General features: G+C 41.1%; 1 protein-coding gene across 3 annotated transcripts in view; it reads left to right on the top strand.

Annotated features, from left to right (window-relative positions):
- The window catches only part of LOC126251525 (pyridoxal phosphate homeostasis protein), a 73572-nt gene that overhangs the window by 24866 nt on the left and 24641 nt on the right, over window positions 1-24065 (top strand). The window lies entirely within an intron of this gene.

The following is a 24065-nucleotide window of genomic DNA, read 5'->3' as shown; positions in this document are numbered from 1 at the left end:
ATAGGTTGAGGCAGGGAAAAACATTTAGTGGAAATTGTTCTGAAAACTCTTTGTGAATACTGACACTCAGTTATACAGATACAATTAAGAAATATCTGTAATGCTTATGCAAGTTCTTGAAAAACATATTTCAAGTGTCAGGAGCTGCTTTGATCTGCATGTTATCTTTAGGTATCCTGCATACTGACGGAGAGAATACACAAGATACTTTTAACTGTCAGTGGAACAGTATGTGGATGTACATGCTCACGGAACCTGTTAGTATGTCACGTACTTCCTGACTTTGATAGATTTTGTGAGCATGTGCACCACATAACGTTGCATTGACAGTTATATATGAAATGTAACTTGTGTGTTCTACTTTTTGGTAAATGAGATACCTGAATGGAATTATTTATCAGTAGATCTTGGCGGCAGCTGCTACATGTTTTTCAAATACTTATGAGCAGTGGAGTATCACCTACACAAAATATATACTTGTGTTAAGTTGTCTGTTTTGTGATGAGAGAATGGTGTTTATTATTGTAGGAAACCAACCTTTTAAATTGTGTAGTGTCTTGCGCATTGTGACCTGATGACTGTAATATTGTTTACGTGAAAAGGATATGAGATTTAAATTAGCTTATGTTCAATTGCTTGAACAAGTTTGGGAGTCTGTGATATATCTGCAGTATTAATTGGAGAAGTTTCTGTGATGGATGTTGTATACCTACTGCAAGTCCAGTCCTAAACCACGATTTAAAGGAGGAGCCAGTTGAAAATTATAGTACTGGCAGCCTCAATGCCTGTTTTCTCACTCTTCTCTCCATGTATTGTGCTCCCTCGATTTCTTCGAGATTCAGAGATTTCATTGCATGCATTGAGATTGGGCAGTGTGTTTGCTGTGGGTAAAAGTGCACTTACAGTGTTGACACTTCTATGTTGCATCCTGCTTTTGGTAACTGTTCACAGGATGAATGATAAGTGAACACAAAGAATCATAAGTCAGATGTAGATAGCCAGTCACATTGCTTCTTTATTGTTTCCTATGCTTTGTAAATGCAGTTAGCTGTTATTTTGTTTCACTCACAGCATTTTAAGCTGAGTTATATGGTCTCACCATAACCACCACTTTGGAAATAATTTATGTTAAAAGTGACAATATCTTTGTTGCTCATTTCACTTTTATCGGTTGAAGCTGTGCTTAGTGGTGCCACTCTAACCACCACCTCGAAAACTGCAGCATATCTAGGAGGAGGAGGAGGAGGAGAAGGAGAAGAAGAAGACGAAGAAACAACAATCAAATCACAAATAACAAGGATTATAAGATTTCATTATTGCTAAAAAATCATGGCATATTTGGTGGGGAGAGTTGGGGGGGGGGGGATATTTTTGACAACCAAGATTAATAGAATTGCGTGATTCTGATTGAGTACTGTACATTCAGACCTGTTTGGCTATGGTGAACATTGATGAATTGCTAATGGCAACATGCAGCAGCAGAATTGTGGACACTGTAAGTGCACTTTCAGCTTGTACTTATATTGTGGTGGTGCATACATTTTTAGCATTTTTCCACAAGTTTAATAAACACAACATAGGCTTTGTCTTCAATAATATATTCCCCTTCACTATTTACAACAGTGTATAATTCTGTTTACTGTTTTTTTGTCGGTGTAGTGTAATGGGGGCAGGTGTTATCTTTGTGGAACATTACTTACCGTCTTCCTGATCATTCTTCATGGATTTTCTCTGCAGGACATCTCAGTTGTTCACAATAAATGTCAGCAGTGATGGTTACACCTCAGGGAAGCAGTTTGTAGTACACACACCATTGGTATTCCACCTGATGCATATTTTTCTTTGTTTGAGCTCAACCATTGCTTTCTTTTCCTTATGTTAGTATAAAGACACCAATTCTTGTCACCATTTTTTGATGCAGGGTAGGAGAGGTTGGTGTTGTTCACAAACCAATTGATGATGAGCAATCAGAGGTGCACTTGTGGCCACTCACTGATTTTTGTGATTTTAGCTTAGAGCATGCTGTACTCGTACACTTTATTGTTGAATTGCATGCATATGTTGCACAGTGGTGGAAAGACCACTGTTCATCGCATTTGCCAGTTCTCGAGTACACTGACGTGGATCGTTGTGGATTGATAAATTTATTTAATCTTTATCAAACCCAGAAGGTCTTCCTGAACATGGAGAGTCACTAATGTCAAAACAATCCTCTGTAAGATTAGGAAACTATTTTCTTGTCGTCCACTGTCCAGTGGCATTATCTCCATATGCAGAGTAAATGTTTCTGGCTGCCTCCGCTGCTGTCACCTGGCTATTGAACTCAAACAGAAGACTGTCAGAAATGTTCTGATTTCTCCACTTGGCACTTCATTTTCTGTTTATTTATGTACACGTCTAGTTCCGTAGGACCAAATTGATGAGCAAATCTCAAAGGTCGTGGGATGTGTCAGTACATGAAATTACAACATAAAAGTAATAATAGATGAAACAAAATGTTTATGAACCCAAAAAAGTCAAGCCATAAGTTTAAGTAAACAATCAACAACACATCAAGAATCAGCTTAATTTTTCAAGGAACTCCTCAACAGAATAGGAGTGACCCATGAGGAAACCCTTCAGTTTTGATTTGAAAGCATGTGGATTGCTGCTAAGATTTTTGAATTCTAGTGGTAGTTTATTGAAAATGGATGCAGCAGCATACTGCACACCTTTCTGCACAAGAGTTAAGGAAGTCCGATCCAAATGCAGACTTGATTTCTGCCGAGTATTAACTGAGTGAAAACTGTTAATTCATGGGAATAAGCTGATATTGATAACAAGAAACAACAGTAAAGAATATACGAGGTGTGATTAGAAAGCTTTAAGAATGGATCCGCTATTGCTTACTGGTTTGGCGGGCAGGTACACAGAGTGTGGGGAGCGAGTCATAGCCTTGTCCTGGAATGCCCTCTGACAGGAAATTGCATTTTCTTTATTCAGTTCGTTGTGACAGCTGGAGAGTGAGGTTCTGTTAGGGCTTGTTGCCTGATTCTGTCTGCGTGAAAATGGACGTAAAAACGGACGAACGTGTTTGAGTGAAATTTTGTTTAAAAATTGGAAAATTAGCTTCTGAGACTTATGAACTATTAAAAAAAGCTTTTGGAGATAATTGTATGAGCCAGTCAAATGTTTTGGTCTGGTTCAACAGATTTAAAAATGGCCGCGAATCATTTGAAGATGAACCATGGTCTGGCCATCGTTCCACCTCAAAAACGAATGAAAATGTTGTGAATTTTCACAACTTAGTGTGCTTTGATTGTACAGATGGCTGATAAACTTAAGTTTCTATGCAGTTCAGTCAGTTTTAACTGAAGATCTGAACGTGGGTCGAGTGTCCGGAAAATTCATTCCAAAAGTGTTGTCAAGTGACCAGATTTGTTAAATAGGGTAATTACAGGTAACGAATCATGGATATATGAATATGTTCATGAAACGAAAGTACAGTCTTCGCAGTGGAAGAAGCAGTGGAAGAAGAGGTTCACCGTGACTGAAAGAAGCACGGCAAAGTCGGTCAAAGGTGAAGACAATGTTGGTGACTTTTTTAATCCTGCCGGTATTGTGCATCATGAATTTACCTCTGGAGGACGGACAATTAACCAGGAATACTACAACTGTGTCATTGAGTGCTTGGACGAAAAGGTGTGGAAGAAAAGGTCTGCATTGTGGAAAGACAGGAGTTGAGTGCTACACCATGTCAGTGCTCTGGCTCATCATGCCTTCTCCATTGTTGAATTTTTGACCAAATTCAAAATTCCTGTGCTTCCATAACTGTCATATTCCACTGATTTGTCCTCTGCAGACTACCTGTTTCTTAAAGTGAAATTTTCACTGAAAGGGAAGCGATTGGACTCGATTGATGACATCCAGGCAAATACAGAGAGCATCCTTAACACACTTCAGGAATGTTTCCAAAAGTGGAAACACCATTGGAGTCAGTGTGTTCAGTCAGAAGGGGACTATTTTGAAGGAGATGCATCACAGTAGCATGTAAGTACCACCATTGTACAATTACAAGTCCATTCTTAAAACTTTCCAATCACACCGTGTATATGTATTGAGAGGGCAATGTCAAACTACGCAGACTAGTGAACAGGTGTCAACAAGAGTTTCGCGAACCCACACCACTTACTGCCCGAACTGCCTATTTCTGAGCCAAAAATATCCTTTTAGAATGGGAAGAGTACCCCAAAATATAATACCATATGACATAAGCGAATGAAAATAAGCAAAGTAGACTAATTTCAGTGTCGAACAATCACTTACTTCAGACACTGTTCAAATAGTAAAAATGGAAGTATTAAGTCTTTGAACAAGATTCTGAACATGGGTCTCCCACAACAGTTTACTATCTGTCTGAACACCTAGAAATTTGAACTGTTCAGTTTCGCTAATCCTATGCCCATTCTGTGAAATTAAAATGTCAGGTTTTGTTGAATTGTGTGTTAGAAACTGTAAAAACTGAGTCTTACTGCGATTTAGTGTTAGTTTATTGTCTACAAGCCATAAACTTAGGTCATGAACTGCACTATTTGAAACCGAGCCAATGTTGCACACAACATCCTTTACTACCAAGCTAGTGTCATCAGCAAACAGAAATATTTTAGAGTTACCTGTAATACTAGATGGCATATCATTTAGATAACTAAGGAACAGGAGTGGCCCCAACGCGGATGCCTGGGGCACCCCCCATTTGACCATACCCCACTTGGACCCAACATCATAGCCATTCTCAACACTGTCTGTTGTTAAAGTAAGAGGTGAACCAATTGTGAGCTATTCCCCTTATCTAACTTGAGTAATATTTTGTGATCAACACAAACGCCTTATTTAAAGCAAAAAATATGCCTAGCATTCGAAACCTTTTGTTTAATCCATCCAGTATTTCAAAGAGAAAAGAGAATATAGCATTTTCAGTTGTTAAACTACTTCTAAAGCTGAACTGTACATTTGGTAGCAAATCTTGATACAAAATGATCAATTATCCTTACATACACAGCCTTTTCAATAACTTTAGTAAACACTGATGCATAGAAATAGGTCTAAAATTGTCTACATTATCCATTTCTCCCTTTTTATAAAGAGGCTTTACTACTGAGTACTTCAATCATTCAGGAAACAGACCATTCTTAAAGGAAATATTACAAATATGGCTAAGTACAGGGCAAACATGTGCAGCATAGTACTTTAATATTCTGCTAGGCACTCCCATCATATCCATGAGAGTCCTTAGTCTTCAGTTATTTAATTATTGACTCAATCTACCCCCTGTCAGTATCACAGAGGAGTATTTCAGACATCAGGCTTGAAAAGGCATTTTCCAAGAGATTTATGATTCCCCGTAGAAACTAAATTTTTATTTAATTCATCAGCAATGCTCAGAAAATGATTGTTAAATACTGTACATATATCTGACTTAGCAGTTACAGAAATATTTTTACTATGAACTGACTATATTGTCGACATTCTGCTGGTGACCAGACACTTCCTTCAAAACTGACCATATGGTTTTAATTTTATCCTGTGAATTAGCTATCCTATTTGAGTACTGCATACTCTTTGCCCTCCTAAAAGCATTTTTAAGCACTTTACAATACTGATTGTTAATGAGCCACTGTAGCTTGATTGTGACTACTTCTGACCTTTTATACAGGGTGGTCCATCTGAAGTTTCAGATGAGATTATCTCGAAAACTATACATCGGTAAAAATAGTGAGTAAGACAAGTTCGTAAGCTCAAAGGGGACATCAAATGATACTACACGTGACCCCCAGCCCCTGCCCCCTTGGATGGGACCAGTGGCAACTTTTAAATCTTAACTGGAAACACCCATTTTTTATTGCAGATTCGGATTCTCCATAAAAAGTAATCAAGTTTTCTCTGAAACATTTTTTAAACCATTGACAGATGGCACTGAAGTCGAGTAAAATGTTAAATTGGGAATAACTCTTGATTTATTTAGAATTATCCGTGAAAGACGCATCAAATTGGTAAAAAATGTGCATCAATTCTTTCGTTACGCTAAATTATGCTATTTTTGTACAAAATGTACTGTATCCTACTTTTAGCGTTACCCAGGAACGACGACATGGACGTAGTAGAATGATGATCCCGTGGGGTGCTTCATTAGTGTGAGTACCCTTTCCTCTCACAATTTTGGGACCTTAATTAATGAAATTAGCCACAAAGACATTGTTAAAAATTACCCCTATTTGCTTCAGTGCATAAAGTCAATCGTATGCGAAAGTTGTCCACAGTTTTGAGCTGCACATCCCGTGGTATGGTTGCACATGCTCTTTGAATGTGTTGCTCCACAACGTTTCTGGCTGTGGGCTGTCTTTCATAAACAGTATTTTTTAAATAATCCCACAAGAAAAAATCAGGAGATGTTAGGTCTGGTGAATGCGGAGGCCACTGAATTGGTCTGCCGCGTCCTATCCACCTACCAGGGTAGCATAAATTTAAAATGTTCCACACATTTTTAGCACAATGGGGAGCTGCTCCGCCCTGTTGGAACCACATTCGTTGCCTGGGTTCTAAATCAACATCTTCCATTAGTTCCAACAAATCATCGTGGAGAAGATTCCCCAGTAACATTTCGGTCAACAAAATACGGTCCTATCAAGTAACCGTTTAAAATTCCACACCAGACCATTAATGACCATTTGTGTTGATAGTCAACGGGTCTGCACTAGTGTGGCTTGACAGGGGACCAATAATTACTAACATGACGATTTAATTAGCCATTGTTTTTGAATGTGGCTTCATCGTTGAACATAATGTATCTAAAAAAATCATTGTCGCCTCTTATCATTTCCAAGGCCCATTGGCAGAAATGCACACGTATTTGCGTATCTTTTGTCATTAATGGCTGTGTCAGTGTGATAAGATACGCATGATGTTTATGTGCCTTCAAAATCCTCAAAACAGTTGATTTCGCTTTTTCAGATTGTCTCTGAATCGCACAACTATTAATTTCAGGATTCAGTTGAACAAAGGCGAGAACGGTAAGGGTACGAACGTCATTTTCATTGCATTTGCAATGATGAGGTGGACGGAGCATGTATCTATTTCGAGCTCGTTGAGTGCAATTTCAAATAACGTTTTCACTTGGATGTCGTCTGTTTGGGAAATGATCTGTATACAACTGTGTAGCTGCAGTGTAATTGTTATGGCATTCACCTAAACGTATCATATCCACAATCTCTGTAGGAGGATAGTGAGCCATGTTTCACTAAAGAACAATTTACTTTTGTTAGTTGATGTTTATGGTTCACAATCTGAAAGTGAAAGGATGTCTGATCGCATTGCACTGACCTTTATACTGAGCCATAGTTCGCAGTTTGGTCACAGTAGCGTCACAGTCAGGTGAGTAATGCGATTGTGAAGAGTTCCCTAACGAGATTTTAATACCATTCCGCCTCCCTCCATTTTGTAAAAAAATAGGTTAATTTGGCGTAATGAAAGAATTGGTACACATTTTGTATGGATTTGATGTGTCCTCCTTGGATCATACTAAATAAATAGTTCTTCCCCACTTTTAATTTTTCTCCATTTCAGCGCCATCTATCAATGGTTAAGAAAAATGTTTAAGACAAAACTTGATTACTTGTTTATGGAGAATCCGAATCTACAATAAAAATGGGGATTTCCATTTAAGATTTAAAAGTTGCCCCACCCGAGGGGGCGTCCCCCTTTTGAGCTTACAAACTTGTCTTATCCATTACTTTTACCTAATGTATAGTTTTCTAGATAATCTCGTCTGAAACTTCAGATGGACCACCCTATATATTTCCCACTTTGTTCTACATGATATCCTTATCCCACTAGTCAGCCACCCAGGCTGTCATTTATTGCTAGTACCCCATGTAGAATATTCTAATGGAAAGCAACTCTGAAAGAGCATGAGAAATGTTTTAAGGAAAGCATTATATTTGTCATCTGTTATCGGCACTATAAACATCCTGCCACGTGTGTTCCTTCGCGAGGTTTAAAAAACTATTGCCATTATTGTGCCTACGTAGTTTGTGATTATAGTTGACATTTGTTTGAGTACAAAAGCCTTTTAGTGTTAAAATTTGTGCATCATGGTCTGAAAGGCTATTCACCTTTTTAGTAACAGAATGCCCATCTAGTAATGAAGGATGAATAAAAATGTTGTTTATTGCTGTGCTACTGTTCCCCTGCACCCTAGTTGGAAAAACAGTCTGCATCAGATCATATTAATTTAGGAGATCCACCAACATCCTTTCTCTTGCACAGTCATATACAAAATTAATATTGAAGTCACCACATATCTAATTTCTGGTACTGCCTATAAAGTGAACCAAGAACCCTCTCTAGCTTGAGCACAAATTCTATCTCGAAATGACAGCATGCCAGACTAGAACTGAAAGAACTTAAGAATCAACCTAGTATGGTTATCACCACCCTCACTGATAACCTAGAGAATGCATCAGCAATAACATTCTCTCTCTTTAATTTACTCTACTGTGTAATCAAACTGCTGTAAATAAACTGCCTATCTGGTGATCCTCCCATGATGCAATTTACATTCCTGAATATAACTCAAGACTTTATGTAAATAAATTGGAACTTCGATTTTACGTTCTGATTTTATGTTTTTTGTGATTCTACACCATAAATTCGTAGCCACTGTGAAAAGCTCATGAGATCGAAATTCCCCAATTTGACATTTCTCCCTAGTAAGGTTTACCTCGATTCCAAGTTCTTACTTGACGTTTTGCTTCACTTTGTCCCGTTTGATGTGACTGAATGAGTTGTAAGTGGAACAAAAGACACAGTGGTGGTGGAGTTAATGGAACATTTTAGACGATTGTGAAGAGAGGAGACGAGAGAGAGGAAATGCTGACATAATCCACAGTTGGCATTACCAACACAACTTGCAACATTTAGCTTCACCGCAGCAGTAATGGAAGAAAACAGTAGATATGAAGTGTTGCAGCAGTAATGGAAGAAAACAGTAGACATGAAGTGTTGCCCCCTACAGGTCCGGGAGTTAGAATAGACCCGAGGTGTTACTGCGTGTCGTGAGAGGCAACTAAAAGGAGTTCCACACTTTTCGGCCATATGAGTTCAGGTCCCATTCTATGGTTTGACCTGCCACTTTCAAAATTGTACAGAAATGGGGCCATATGGGGAAGAACGCCTTAGGTGGTGCACTAGTTGTCCATAGTGCCCTTAGATTCGATGTCCTGGATCTTGTCATGGCTTTTAGTCTCCATCTGTGATTAAACTATTTGGGCGAGGACACTTTCCAGGATATATCATCTTCTTCCGTTGTCTCCTGTCCTCTTTCACCTCCATAACAATATTGTATTTCTCTGTGCCCAATATCCAGCACGGTAGCCAGTTTGTTGTGGTGGGGCTGTCATATACCCATTTGGTAGTAGCCCCCTGACAACACAGGGATCGCACTGATGATGCCTGAGCTGTAAACTCTCCACGTATGCCAAGGGGTAGATGCTTGTCTTCCTGGGGCATTCAGACTCCTGGCAATGCTCATCATGTCAGTTGGCCTTTGCTGTGGCTGGGTGGCACCCATCTGGAGAGACCCTGACTGGAGTGGGTGGCATCAGGACAGATGACCCGCAATGAAGCGGACTAAGTCATCTCTTGTTGGTGACCGTACGGCACCAGCAGTGTCTAAGAAGGGCGAGATCGAATACAATGCCGACAGGTATGACCCTAAATCATTTCCCTCCCTCACTACACCATGGGAAGAACGTAGGGCTGCAAAACAGAGAGAGCCATATTCACCTCAGTTTTTAGTCTGTAGCAGAACTGATGGGGACTCCTTTCTACCTACGAAGCCTCAATTTTTCGTTGTGACAACGTTGTCCAAGATGCGAAACGGTGCAGTCTTGATTCAGACAGCATCCCCAGCCCAATCCCAAGTGTTACTTGCCTTTGATAAGCTGGGTGATATTTCTGTTTCCGTCACTCCCCATAAAAGCCTCAACATGGTCCAGGGGATCATTTTCCATTGTGATCTCCTCTTGCAGTCTGATGAGTGCCGTGCCAATTTAGAACGATGGGGTGTTCATGGTTTACCACTGTGACGTTAAACCATAAGTACCTTCCCCTATGCGGTGCTTTAAGTGCTGGAAGTTCGGGCACATGTCTTCCCGCTGCAGTTCCAGCGCTGCATGTCGAGACTGTGGACATCCATTGTATCCAGATACTCCATGTGCACCTCCTCCCACTTGCATCAGCTGTGGAGAGCACCACTCCACCTGCTTGCCAGACTGCCCAGTACTCCAAAAGGAGCGGAAAATCATGGAGTAAAAGACTGGGGACTGGTTGACTTATACAGAGGCTAAACATAAATTTGAAATATTACACCCCATTCAGTTGATGTCGACATAGGCTGCGCCTACGTCACCATCGCCGTCCCAAGTGCCAGTGGTTCCTCACTCTGTGCCATGAACAGTGGGCCCTCCAGGCTAGCAGAATACATACGCCCCCTTGGTGATAGGGGGCAAATTTTCCTCCATTGCTCCCAAAGCATCTACATCAGGAGCAAGGTCCCCCCCCCCCCCAATCGCAGGTGACATTGGTCCCCTCCCCTCTGCTGGAGAAGCAACAGCCTCCTCTGGCTCCCCACGTGCAAAAGGGGTCCCTTGGGGGTCCTCTCTCCCAAGGTCTCTACTAATGCCACGGTGGACCCTCGCCTGTAGCTCAAGGAACCAAAAGCTGCTGGATGAAGAGCTTCACGGTCTTCCTCCGTGCCTGAAGCTCTTTCAGAGAAGTCCTCCAAGCAAGCCCCTAAAGAGAAGACTGGTTGACTTATACAGAGGCTAAACATAAATTTGAAATATTACACCCCATTCAGTTGATGTCGACATAGGCTGCGCCTACGTCACCATCGCCGTCCCAAGTGCCAGTGGTTCCTCACTCTGTGCCATGAACAGTGGGCCCTCCAGGCTAGCAGAATACATACGCCCCCTTGGTGATAGGGGGCAAATTTTCCTCCATTGCTCCCAAAGCATCTACATCAGGAGCAAGGTCCCCCCCCCCCCCCCAATCGCAGGTGACATTGGTCCCCTCCCCTCTGCTGGAGAAGCAACAGCCTCCTCTGGCTCCCCACGTGCAAAAGGGGTCCCTTGGGGGTCCTCTCTCCCAAGGTCTCTACTAATGCCACGGTGGACCCTCGCCTGTAGCTCAAGGAACCAAAAGCTGCTGGATGAAGAGCTTCACGGTCTTCCTCCGTGCCTGAAGCTCTTTCAGAGAAGTCCTCCAAGCAAGCCCCTAAAGAGAAGTGACAGGGCAAGCAAACAAAGAAATCTGCTAAGAAAAAGGACCCTGTGGTAGCCACTTCCTACCAATTGTGCAGTGGAGATCTTAGCGTCTCCAGCGGACCTGATCTCACTGATACCTCATACACCATCCTCCAGTTGAATTGCGGATGTTTTTTCCACCACCTGGCTGAGCAACGTCAACTCTGAAGCTTTACACCTGCTTTCTGCATTGCCCTCCAGGAAACCTGGTTCCCGGCAATGCAGACCTCTGCCCTCCATGGCTACAGGGGATATTACAAGAACCTTGGTGACTATAATAGTGTCAGGTGGAGTTTGTGTGTATGTCCTGAACTCAGTATGCGGTGAACCTGTGCCCCTTAAAAACCCCTCTTGAAGCTGTGACTGTCAGGTTAAGGACGACGTAGGGAATAACTGTCTGCAACGTATATTTTCCTCCAGATGGTACAGTACCCCTGAACGCATTGGCTGCACTGATGGATCAATTCCCTAGATAGGAAATACTTATGGGAGATCTTAACACGCATAACTGCTTGTCGGGTGGCGCCATGCTTACTGTCAGATGCAGAGATGTTGAAAATTTACTGTCACGACTCAACCTCTGCCTCTTAAATACAGGTGCCCCCACACGTTTCAATGTGACACATGGCACATATTCGGCCATTGATCTCTGTTTGCAGTCCTGTCCTTCTCCCATCTATCCACTGGAGAGCACATGACGACCTGTGTGGTAGTGACCAGTTCCCCATCTTACTGTCACTGCCCCGGTGTCAGGCCCAAAGACGCCTGCCCAGTTTGGCGTTAAACAAGGCAGACTGGGAAGCCTTCACCTCTGCTGTCACCACTGAATCTTCCCCACAAGGTGCCATCGATGTTGCTGCTGAGTAGGTAACAACAACAATCATTTCTGCGGAAGAAAACTCAATCCCTCGTTCTTTAGGGTGCCACTGGCGAAAGACAGTCCCTTGGTGGTCACCAGAAGTTGCTGAGGCAATTAAAGAGCATCGGCGAGCTCTACAGTGCCATAAGCAGCACCCTTACCTGGAGCATCTCATAGCCTTTAAATGGCTCAATGCCTGCGTTCGCAGTCTTATCAAAAGACTGAAACAGGAATGTTGGGAGAGATATGTCCCGACCATTGGGCGCCATACGTCACTTTCCCAAGTCTGGGCAAAGATCAGTCTGCATTGGAAGATTACCCCCAGCCTTTCGCACTCTCAAACAGTCAATGGAAGGGAAAGTCCTCTCATTCACTACACACCACAGTGAATCCTATAATGCCCCATTTACAGAGTGGGAGCTCCTCAGTGCCCTTGCACATCGCCTCTACACAGCTCCTGGGCCAAATTGGATCCACAATCGGATGATTAAACATCTCTCATCTGACTGCAAGCGACATCTCCTTGTGATCTTCAACCGGATCTGGTGCGATGGTGTCTTTCCATTGCACTGGCGGGAGAGCACCATCATACCAGTGCTCAAACCTGGCAAAAACCCGTTTCATGTGGATAGCTATCAGCCTCACCAACTTTCTTTGTAAGCTGCTGGAACGTATGGTGTGTCGGTGGTTGGGTTGGGTCCTGGAGTCATGTTGCCTACTGGCTCCGTGCCAGGGAGTTTTCCACCAGGGTCGCTCTACCACTGATGACCTTGTGTCCCTCAAGTCTGCCATCCGAATAGCCTTTTCCAGATGCCAACATCTGGTTGCCGTCTTTTTCAACTTACGTAAAGCATACAACACGCCCTGGTGACATTCTATCCTTGCCACATAGTATGAACGGGGTCTCCAGGGCCCACTCGTGGTTTTATCCAAAACTTCCTGTCGCTCCATACTTCCGTGTCCAAATCAGTGACTTCCATAGTTCCATCCATATCCAGGAGAATGGAATCCCGCAGGGCTCTGTATTGAGTGTCTCTTTATTTTTAGTGGCCATTAACGGTCTAGCAGCAGCTGTCGGGCCCTCAGTCTCACCTTCTCTGTATGCAGACGACTTCTGCATTTCATACTGCTGCTCCAGTACTGTTGTTGCTGAGCAGCGCCTCCAGGGGAGCCACCCACAAGGTGCAGTCATGGGCTCTAGTCCACGGCTTCCAGTTTTCAGCCGGAAAGTTGTGTGTTATGCACTTCTGATGGCGTCATACCATTCGTGCGGAACCAGAACTTAACTTTACTGACGATCCCCTCATTGTAGTGGAGACTTACTGATTCTTAGGACTGGTTTTTGACACCCGATTGACTTGGCTTCCTCACCTTTGTCAGCCTGAGCGGAAGTGCTGGCAGTATGTCAATGCGTTCCACTGCCTGAGCAACACCAACTGGGGGTTGCATATCGCTCTACGCTCCTGCAGCTCTACAGACCCCTCGTTGAAACCCGTCTTGACTATGGGAGTCTGGTTTATGGTTTGGTGGCGCCATCAGCATTGTGTTTACTCGACCCAGTGCACCGTTGTGGCGTTAGAATAGCGATGGGAGCTTTTGGGACGAGTCCGGTGGCCTGTGTCTTGGCGGAATCTGGAGTCCCTCCATTGCTGGTCAGGCATGCACAACTGCTCGCCAGTCACGTTGGACACATTCGTAATTCTCATGCGCATCCAAAGTACTGTTTCCGTTTTCCACCCTTGGCGGTTCATCTCCCGCATTGGTGGGCCAGATCAGAGCTTACAGTTGCAGTTCGTGTCCGATCCCTCGTATCTGAACTGGAGTCCTTGCCTTATCACCTATACTCGAGGTCCATTCACGTACACCTCTATGGTGTGCACCTAGGATGCGGCTTCGCCTGGACCTGTCACATGGCCAGAGGTCTCAGTTCACCCCTTGGCTCTCCACTGTCACTTCCTCTCAATTCTTGACATGTACGAGGCCATGAAGTGGTTTACGCTGACTGCTCGATGGCTGAAGGTCGTGTCAGCTTCGCGTATGTCCATAGAGGCCATATTGAACAGCATTCCTTGCCCAAGGGCTGCAGTGTTTTAACTGCAGAGCTGATGGCTATATCTCGTGCTCTTGAGCACATTCGTTCATGCCCTGGGGAGTAGTTTCTTCTATGTACTGACTCCTTGAGCAGCCTACAAGCTATCGACCAGTGCTACCCTCATCATCCTGGTAGTGACTATCCAGGAGTTCATCTAGGCCCTGCAATGCTCCGGTCATTCTGTGGTGTTTGTGTGGAGCCCAGGACATGTCGGAATCCCGGACAACGAATGTGCTGACAACTGGCCAAACAGGCCACATGGAAACTGCTTATGGAAATTGGCATTTTAATAATTGACCTGTGTTTGTTTTTACGCCACCAGGTTTTTCGGCTTTTGCAGATGGAATGGCACAGTCTCAGTACGCACAACAATCTGCTTGCCATTAAGGAGACTACGAATTTGTGGCAGTCCTCCATGTGGTCCTCTTGCTGGGACTCTGTGGCTCTCTGCCCGCTCTGCATTGGCCATGCTTGGGTGACCCTCGGCTACCTCCTGTGCCGTGAAGACCTGCCTCAGAGTTGGTGTGGTGCCCGGTTGATAGTGGCCCATATTCTGGTGCACTGTCCTACTTTGACTGCCCTGCAACGAAATCTTCGTTTACCAGACTCGTTGCCACTAATTTTAGTTGACAACGCCTCACTGGCTGATTTAGTTTTATGTTTGATTCTTGAGGGTGGGTTTCATCATTTGATCTAAGTTTTACTGTGTGTCCTTTGTCCCTCTGTGTCCTCCACCCTAGTGCTTTTAGGGTGGAGGTTTTAATGTGTTGCAGAGTGGCTGGCTTCTCCTTTTTATTCTCATGGTCAGCCAGCCATGGTAATCTGTTTTGTCGTTTTATCTCTTCTACCTGTTTCTTGCATTTCTGTGGTTTTCTTGTCCCCTTTCGTCCTTTTAAGTGTTTGTTGCCCTGCTGTTGTTCTTTTGGTTTTTCCTTTCCATCCTTTTTGTGTTGTCAGCTGTACTTGTTTTTTTGTCGCCCTTGTGGCATTGTTTTATTCTGAACAAGGAACCAATGACCTAGCAGTTTGGTCCCTTCCCCCCTATTTTAAACCAACCAACCAACACTAAATGTTACAGACTCAGCCAATATGTGATCAAGGGGCTCAGCTACCTCCTTTTCTTGTGCCATGTATCACTCAACAATATCAATTATCAGCCTTTTAAATTTAAACACTGAGTCTTGAAGAATATGCTCCATCACAATCAAGGAGACATAATATAATTCTGATATGATAAAGTTGCAACTACTACATACACTGCTCACATATATACTTTGCATCTCACACACACCACACACAGTAGACTGTGAAGATTGGCAGCAGTGATAGAGGACATGAATTGAAACTGTAGCACCTGAACTTTCTTTGAAATTGACATTTTTAAACACTGTAATTACTGAGCCAACTTCTAATAAGCTTGTAACTTCAGTTGGGAAAGTGAACTCATTTTTTCATCTCTCTCTCTATCTATCTATCTATCTATCTATCAAGCCCAAAATAATACTTGAATGGTGGTGAGCATGTGAAGTGTGGCTTGTAAGAAAAGCATTAAACAATAACAGTAATGCTGACAAATTTTGTCATTAAGCAGTTGTCCGAATTTATGCTTATGGTTCAACCAATTAGCTGCTGTGATGTTTTTGGCTTAATTCAACATGTTCATCAATTTTTGCTTTTTTCTGGGTGAGCACAAAAGAGGATCTCTCAAACGCATGTTTTGAATGTATAATTTGTGGTTGTGGCATGTTGGAAAAATAGCTCTTACTTTGTACCGAGGCCAATTTCAGTTTTTTGAAGAGTTAAAATTTTCCTCAATTCTATATTTTCTCAGTTTTGCAGTTTTTAAGTCTGACTGCATGGAAACGTAGAATAGGGGTTTTGCTGTAATTTCCGAATTTCCTGAACCCCCAGACTAATGCCAGAAGCTGCTTTTCAGTGATGGTGTAATTCTTTTCATGTTTGTGTAAAGTCCTGCTGGTGAGTGCAGTTGTGTTGTGTAGCCTCATTTCTTTTTCCTGAAACAAGTGAATGTCCAAGCCTGAATCACTATCAGGTGTTGAACAGAATGGCAATGAAAGATCTTGTCTGTTGAATTTCATTCCTACAAACAAAATGTAGGAAAATTTTAATTGGGCCTGTCTGCAACTTAACATGTCCTCTTTACGTTAAGTAGCAATCTGTCTTTTCCTGTACTGTCAATATTCCTACCTGGGGTTTCCATTGTTTGTTTCATTCTTACAAAGTTGTTCTTTTATCTCACTGAAGGCAATTGGACACTTCACTCCATTCCTATATGGCATTCTTTTCGAACATTGTTTGATCTATGTCTGGTGCATTTAAAGCTAGAGTCCTGACATACTTTCTATAGTCCATTTCATTAACATTTTGTGAGCCTCAGAGTTTTTGTACATGTCCACTAAGTTGTTCATACTTGTAGTGAAGGATTCCATTGATTCACTGCCTTTGAATCTTGCTACTTCAATTTTCCTGAAGGATTTTATTCTGTTGGCAACTGAGTTACTGAATAACTGCAGTATGTTCATTTATTGAAATGACAGATCGAAGCGGGTGGAAGTTAACTTGTGACCAACTTTTACTCTGGCGAATTATCTTCTTCATAAACTCTTCGATAAAAATTGTAGTTGATGATCTCGTTGTTGGGAAGTATTCCACTGTATCACCAAAAATTATTCCTTATGAATTTTATCACATGAATAGTGTCTGAAACTGTCAAAGTTCTTCTGGTTTCATTTACTGGATTGGATACAGAGCAAGTCACTTTTTTTATGCTACTACTTCCTATATATTGTGGGACCTTTTTATTTGATTGACTGCCATCATAAATGAGTGCAGTAACTCTTGTTCTGGCTTCCTCTAGCTAGATTACTTGAATAAATATCTGTGAGTTGACATTAGCCTCAAAATTTCATGAAAAATGAACTGTTACTTTTCAGTGGGGCCACTGAAATGTCTCTGAACTAAGAAAACATGCAACAGGAAATAAACATAGTGAAACAGATTGCAGTTATGAATGATTATACTGCTTCCAGGGTTGACAGAGTACTAGACAAAGTGAAAGCTCAGGAAGCCTATTGCTGATGTATGATTGGTCCAACTCGGAGACCTTAAAATACTGAAATAACATGCAAGTGGATCCTGATTAAATTTTGCTGTCAGGATATGGTTCAAACATCTTTCCCACCGCAGAAGAAAGATGGATACAAATGTACCAGTATATCTAGCATCCCATAAATTGGAAGTGTATCACAGAAAATTGCAAATATTTTCAAAAACCCCAAAGTTTTAAAAACTAGGTTTTCCACATCTAATCTACAGCAAAAACTAATACATAACATAGTGTAATCATGACCTGTATACAAAGTAACATGCCAGGAATGGTGCATGTTCTGCCTAGGACAAACAGGCTGAGATTTCAACACCAAGCATACAGAGCAAATGAAACCCTGCAAACCCCCCCCCCCCCCCACACACACACACACATGCACACACAGCAAAAAGAGCAAAATGTCAGAATACTCCCCCAACTGAATAAAGGGAATAAAATGGCTCTGGGCTCTGTTAGAAAAACTGGACATATTCACATTAATATATATATATATATATATATATATATATATATATATATATATATATATATATAAACATTCCACATGGAAAAAATATATCTAAAAAGAAAGATGATGAGACTTACCAAACAAAAGCGCTGGCAGGTCGATAGACACACAAACAAACACAAATATACACACAAAATTCTAGCTTTCGCAACCAATGGTTGCTTCGTCAGGAAAGAGGGAAGGAGAGGGAAAGATGAAAGGATATGGGTTTTAAGGGAGAGGGTAAGGAGTCATTCCAATCCCGGGAGCGGAAAGACTTACCTTAGGGGGAAAAAAGGACAGGTATACACTCGCACACACACACATATCCATCCACACATACAGACACAAGCAGACATATGTCTGCTTGTGTCTGTATATGTGTGGATGGATATGTGTGTGTGTGCGAGTGTATACCTGTCCTTTTTTCCCCCTAAGGTAAGTCTTTCCGCTCCCGGGATTGGAATGACTCCTTACCCTCTCCCTTAAAACCCACATCCTTTCGTCTTTCCCTCTCCTTCCCTCTTTCCTGATGAGGCAACAGTTTGTTGCGAAAGCTTGAATTTTGTGTGTATGTTTGTGTTCGTTTGTGTGTCTGTCGACCTGCCAGCACTTTCATTTGGTAAGTCACATCATCTTTGTTTTTAGATATATTTTTCCTACGTGGAGTGTTTCCCTCTATTATAACCATATATATATATATATATATATATATATATATATATATATATATATATATATATTTTTTTTTTTTTTTTTTTTTTTTTTTTTTTGAGGTGAAAGATTATTTGAAACACTTGAAAGACCTATAAAATTACTTCTGTTGACTACATCTAAGAACATCTTTGTAATTGATCATTTATGCAAGTTTGTTATTCTCGGTGTATACTGTGCACAGAAAACTGTATGTAATGTTTAACATGTGTGAGACTGCACAAGAAAAATAAAAGTTCTTCCAAATTTTGCCACTAACTTAATGTAAAGATCAATATTCAACGAAAAAATTGCAATAAAGGCAACAGGACAATACTGAACCTCACACATCAAAAACATACAGAAAAAATGGCACCGCACACACAGGAAAAAGCACTTGAAAATGGGAATCATTCCCAAAACCTGTCATGCAAAATATAAGAGAAAATCGTGATTCGTTGCATAAAAGTTATTTATAAACAAACCCATGGCTGAGAAGGTTGTTAACACTAGCCTTGTAGTGATACAGCCCATTCCTTGAATGAGAGATGTTACATTGTTGCCTAAATACATCAGAGGAAAGATGTTTGTGACTGAGAGTAGCCTATAAGTGGTGAGCACCCCACTGTTGGGAGGTGTTTTAAATCATAGGTGCTGGTACTACAGTTAATGATCCAGTGACTATTTGGAATGGTAGCAGTCAGACGACCTTATGTGATGAGGTGGAGATGGAGTTCCATGGAGCAGGCGGTGTGGATGAAAGAGCTCCATGAAATGTAATAATGCAAAATGTCAAAGATAATAAATGTATAGTAATTGTTAATTATCAAGTTGTCAGATCTCTTATGTACTTAGTACAGAGAGGCAGTATATGAGTTGATAGCTGTCCTCATTTATCATGAATTGAATTGTAATTTAGATGACAATATAAGAAGGTGAACTGAATTTCATTTCTTATTTATGTGGTGGAGTGAATGAGAACGAGAAGTTAATTTTTCAGCAGCTTTATTGCAGCCAGTAAGTAGGTGAAGGAAGAAAGCACACGGATTCAGGGCACATACTAGCTGGGCCCCGATTAATAATACTTTACTGTGACTGAATACTCAGTAAACAACATTCATTGGATATAAAATGAGTGTGCAGGTGGCAACTTATTAAGGTATTTGGTGCTTGAGGTGAAGTGTAACAAGCCACCACGCAGCCCAAGCCAATCTGGAACATTTCAGCCTTGCTCACCTGATTTCCATGAAGCTTGCAATCTGCAGAATTTTCCCTCAAAACTTTTCATGGTTCTTGGTTCTAAGTCGAGTGGAAGGTGTGAACCAGATACTTTGATGAATCTTCGACAAGTTAGGTCCAGCTTCTCTAACTTACACTATAGAACTGGAAACCTTAGGGTTCCCTTACATGAGTGAGGGCTGTATTGCACATGAGTGTCTGTTACCCTGATATCTAGTTGTATGTGACTGTCAGAATATGAGAGCAAGATGCAAAGAAGTCACCCCTACAGATAAGATTATTAAAATCTGAGGGATTCACAGATGAAGCAATTACAGTAAAGTGCCAGTTACAAGCGATCATAAAAGGCAGTGGAGATCACATATTGCTATCCTTTAAAACCTTAAATTGGCAGCAGTGATACCTTTTTGTGTGTATTGAAAGGGTAGACTAAGGATAATTGGTAGTGGTGTATTTGTTGTAATACACCAAAATCCACATGTATATAAACTGAAGCTGTGTGCAAGAAGGTTGGGGTAAGATTCAGTAAGGAGGGTGGATATAAACTTGACTGGATATTTCTGTTGATTACCAGGCACAGCTGAAGATCTAACGGATAACTGTTGAGAACAACTCAATTTGTTACAGCGGCAGTCATGAAAATATGCGACTCAGGCTCATCTCACCATCATACAGCAATGCCAATTATTGGTAATTTCAAGTGTGTGTGTGTGTGTGTGTGTGTGTGTGTGTGTGTGTGTGTGTCTGGAATATGATGGAGAACGTCCAAAAAGAAAATACTTGCCACCTGCTAAGAAAACTATAAAAATTAACATTACAATAAATTTTGAACAAAAATAAAATTTCCTTCAATAAGTTGATGAAACTGAACCACCGACATATCTGGACCGTAAAAAGGAATGAATGTTCTGAAAGTTTATACACACATGTGATACGTATTTCATCACAATAATATAAAATTATTCTGAGATTATATATATATATATATATATATATATATATATATATATATATATATATATATATATATATTAAGGGGTGTGAACTGTTCCACCTGTGTAATGAAAAATTTTGTCTGAGGAATTTGTGTTCCACTACATCTTGTAGAAACTTCCAGCAAGAAAGTTAAGAAAATTATAAAATTAATTTTGGTATCATCTGAGAAGTTTTCATTATTGTATTGTCGTGTATGAACAAATTTTATCAGTGAGATACTCTGTGTGCCACAGCATCTGAGTACTTGTGTCCTACTGCCAGGATTTTTGTGTCAAAGGCTCACCTTATTACAACTGAGAATATTGCCTACCTCCTAAAACTTTATTTGCCGCTCTTACTGACCCATCGTCACTGCGCCGAACACCCAATTGCCGAAATAAACTACATAGTTAGTACCTGTAGGTACTTTTAGGCAACTACCTCTATTGGAGTAGAGAAAAATATATTTGTACATATGGTTTTTTGAAACCCAAGTTTTATTGAAGCATACTACTGCATTCTGTTAAATTTTTGTCCACCATTACACTTTCTGAATCAGAAACTGAGCAGAGAACACAAAGAATGGAGGTCTCCGAGCCAGAATAATTAAGTTTTGCACCAAGATCCTTTTGTATTTTTCTAGCCATTGGATACTCTCATCTTTTGTAAATCTAAAAACAGTTCTACGCACTAACTCTTTGTCAAATTCTGTAGATCTCCGGTTTCATTTAAAATCCTTTCTTGGAGGGTCAAAACACATGCACGTTTTCAAAGATTTTACCAGTGTTAGAAGACCAGTAATATGGAATACGGTTGATTTTAAAATGCCATGAGATTTTATGACCATTTCATGAACTTGCGCAAAATTTATTATTCCTGGTTTCTTCGCTGTTAACCAGATCAGCAAAAAGCTGATATGACAGTTTGATTGTTTTCAAATGTCTTTTTGCCCTTTATGCACACCGACTGAGGTAGTACTACACGTATGACCTTGATTCTGCATTTTGCTCATTTAGAAACTTATTCAATGCACATTTTCACTGAAGGCTGAAACCTTATGTGAACATACGATATCACACAGAAACACTAAACATTCACTTGGCGCTGACCTCCTGCACTGTTGAGTGTGGCAACAAAGCTACGAGGCAGAAGAATCACAGTGCTTAGCCCCTGTGGACTACAGGCAGCAGGTGTGACCACTCTGGTGTGAATGTGCCAGTCTTATTGTCATCTGGGGAGACATAAACTGTCCAGCAGTCGCTTGGGATAGTTAGTTTTGTAAGTGGTGGGGATTACAAGAGATGCCGTGACAGTATTAAATGCTTCCTCTTGAGACTACATAGAACAGATAATTTGCTAGGTCACTCATGATTAGGTACCAGAAAATGTAGCATCTATTTTTGGCAAAATTCACATCATTTTTTTGCAAAATCCATGTCTTTTTGTCAAAATTTGCACTCATTTTCTTCGTAAATGGTTAGATGCACAACTTTAAACAGATGCCATGCTACATGAGTGAGTGAAGACAAACAAATTATTAGTTCTTTGAAATTGACTGTTAGTGTTGGATGGGAACTTTTTGACTGGAATGTTTGCTTTCCCAAACACTTCAGTACTTTTTTCTTACAAAATGGCCTTTGTTTCCTTCGTTTGGCTGTAATTGTTGTTGTTGTTGTTGTTGTTGTGGTCTTCAGTCCTGAGACTGGTTTGATGCAGCTCTCCATTCTACTCTATCCTGTGCAAGCTTCTTCATCTCCTAGTACCTACTGCAACCTACATCCTTCTGAATCTGCTTAGTGTATTCATCTCTTGGTCTCCCTCTACGATTTTTACCATCCACGCTTCCATCCATCACTAAATTGGTGATCCCTTGATGCCGCAGAACATGTCCTACTAACCAATCCCTTCTTCTAGTCAAGTTGTGCCACAAACTTCTCTTCTCCCCAATTCTATTCAATACCTCCTCATTAGTTATGTGATCTACCCACCTAATTTTCAGCATTCTTCTGTAGCACCACATTTCGAAAGCTTCTATTCTCTTCTTGTCCAAACTGGTTATCATCCATGTTTCACTTCCATACATGGCTACACTCCATACAAATACTTTCAGAAACGACTTCCTGACACTTAAATCTATACTCGATGTTAACAAATGTTTCTTCTTCAGAAATGCTTTCCTTGCCATTGCCAGTCTACATTTTATATCCTCTCTACTTCGACCATCATCAGTTATTTTACTCCCTAAATAGCAAAACTCCTTTACTACTTTAAGTGTCTCATTTCCTAATCTAATCCCCTCAGCATCACCCGATTTAATTTGACTACATTCCATTAACCTCGTTTTGCTTTTGTTGATGTTCATCTTATATCCTCCTTTCAAGACACTGTCCATTCCGTTCAACTGCTCTTCCAAGTCCTTTGCTGTCTCTGACAGAATTACAATGTCATCGGCGAACCTCAAAGTTTTTACTTCTTCTCCATGAATTTTAATACCTACTCCGAATTTTTCTTTTGTTTCCTTCACTGCTTGCTCAATATACAGATTGAATAACATCGGGGAGAGGCTACAACCCTGTCTCACTCCTTTCCCAACCACTGCTTCCCTTTCATGCCCCTCGATTCTTATAACTGCCGTCTGGTTTCTGTACAAATTGTAAATAGCCTTTCGCTCCGCTCCCTGTATTTTACCCCTGCCACCTTCAGAATTCGAAAGAGAGTATTACAGGTCAACATTGTCGAAAGGTTTCTCTAAGTCTACAAATGCTAGAAACGTAGGTTTGCCTTTCCTTAATCTTTCTTCTAAGATAAGTCGCAGGGTCAGTATTGCGTCACATGTTCCAACATTTTTGCATAATCCAAACTGATCTTCCCCGAGGTCAGCTTCTATCAGTTTTTCCATTCATCTGTAAAGAATTCGCGTTAGTATTTTGCAGCTGTGACTTATTAAACTGATAGTTCGGTAATTTTCACATCTGTCAACACCTGCTTTCTTTGGGATTGGAATTATTATATTCTTCTTGAAGTCTGAGGGTATTTCGCCTGTCTCATACATTTTGCTCACCAGATGGTTTTGTCAGGACTGGCTTTCCAAAGGCTGTCGGTAGTTGTAATGGAATGTTGTCTACTCCCGGGGCCTTGTTTCGACTCAGGTCTTTCAGTGCTCTGTCAAATTCTTCATGCAGTATCATATCTCCCATTTCATCTTCATCTTCATCTACATCCTCTTTCATTTCCATAATATTGTCCTCAAGTAC

Source organism: Schistocerca nitens, chromosome 4, assembly GCF_023898315.1.
Source record: "Schistocerca nitens isolate TAMUIC-IGC-003100 chromosome 4, iqSchNite1.1, whole genome shotgun sequence".
Lineage (NCBI taxonomy): Eukaryota > Metazoa > Arthropoda > Insecta > Orthoptera > Acrididae > Schistocerca > Schistocerca nitens.
The sequence above is the reverse complement of the archived record's forward strand: the minus strand, read 5'-3'. Positions and strand labels throughout refer to the sequence as shown.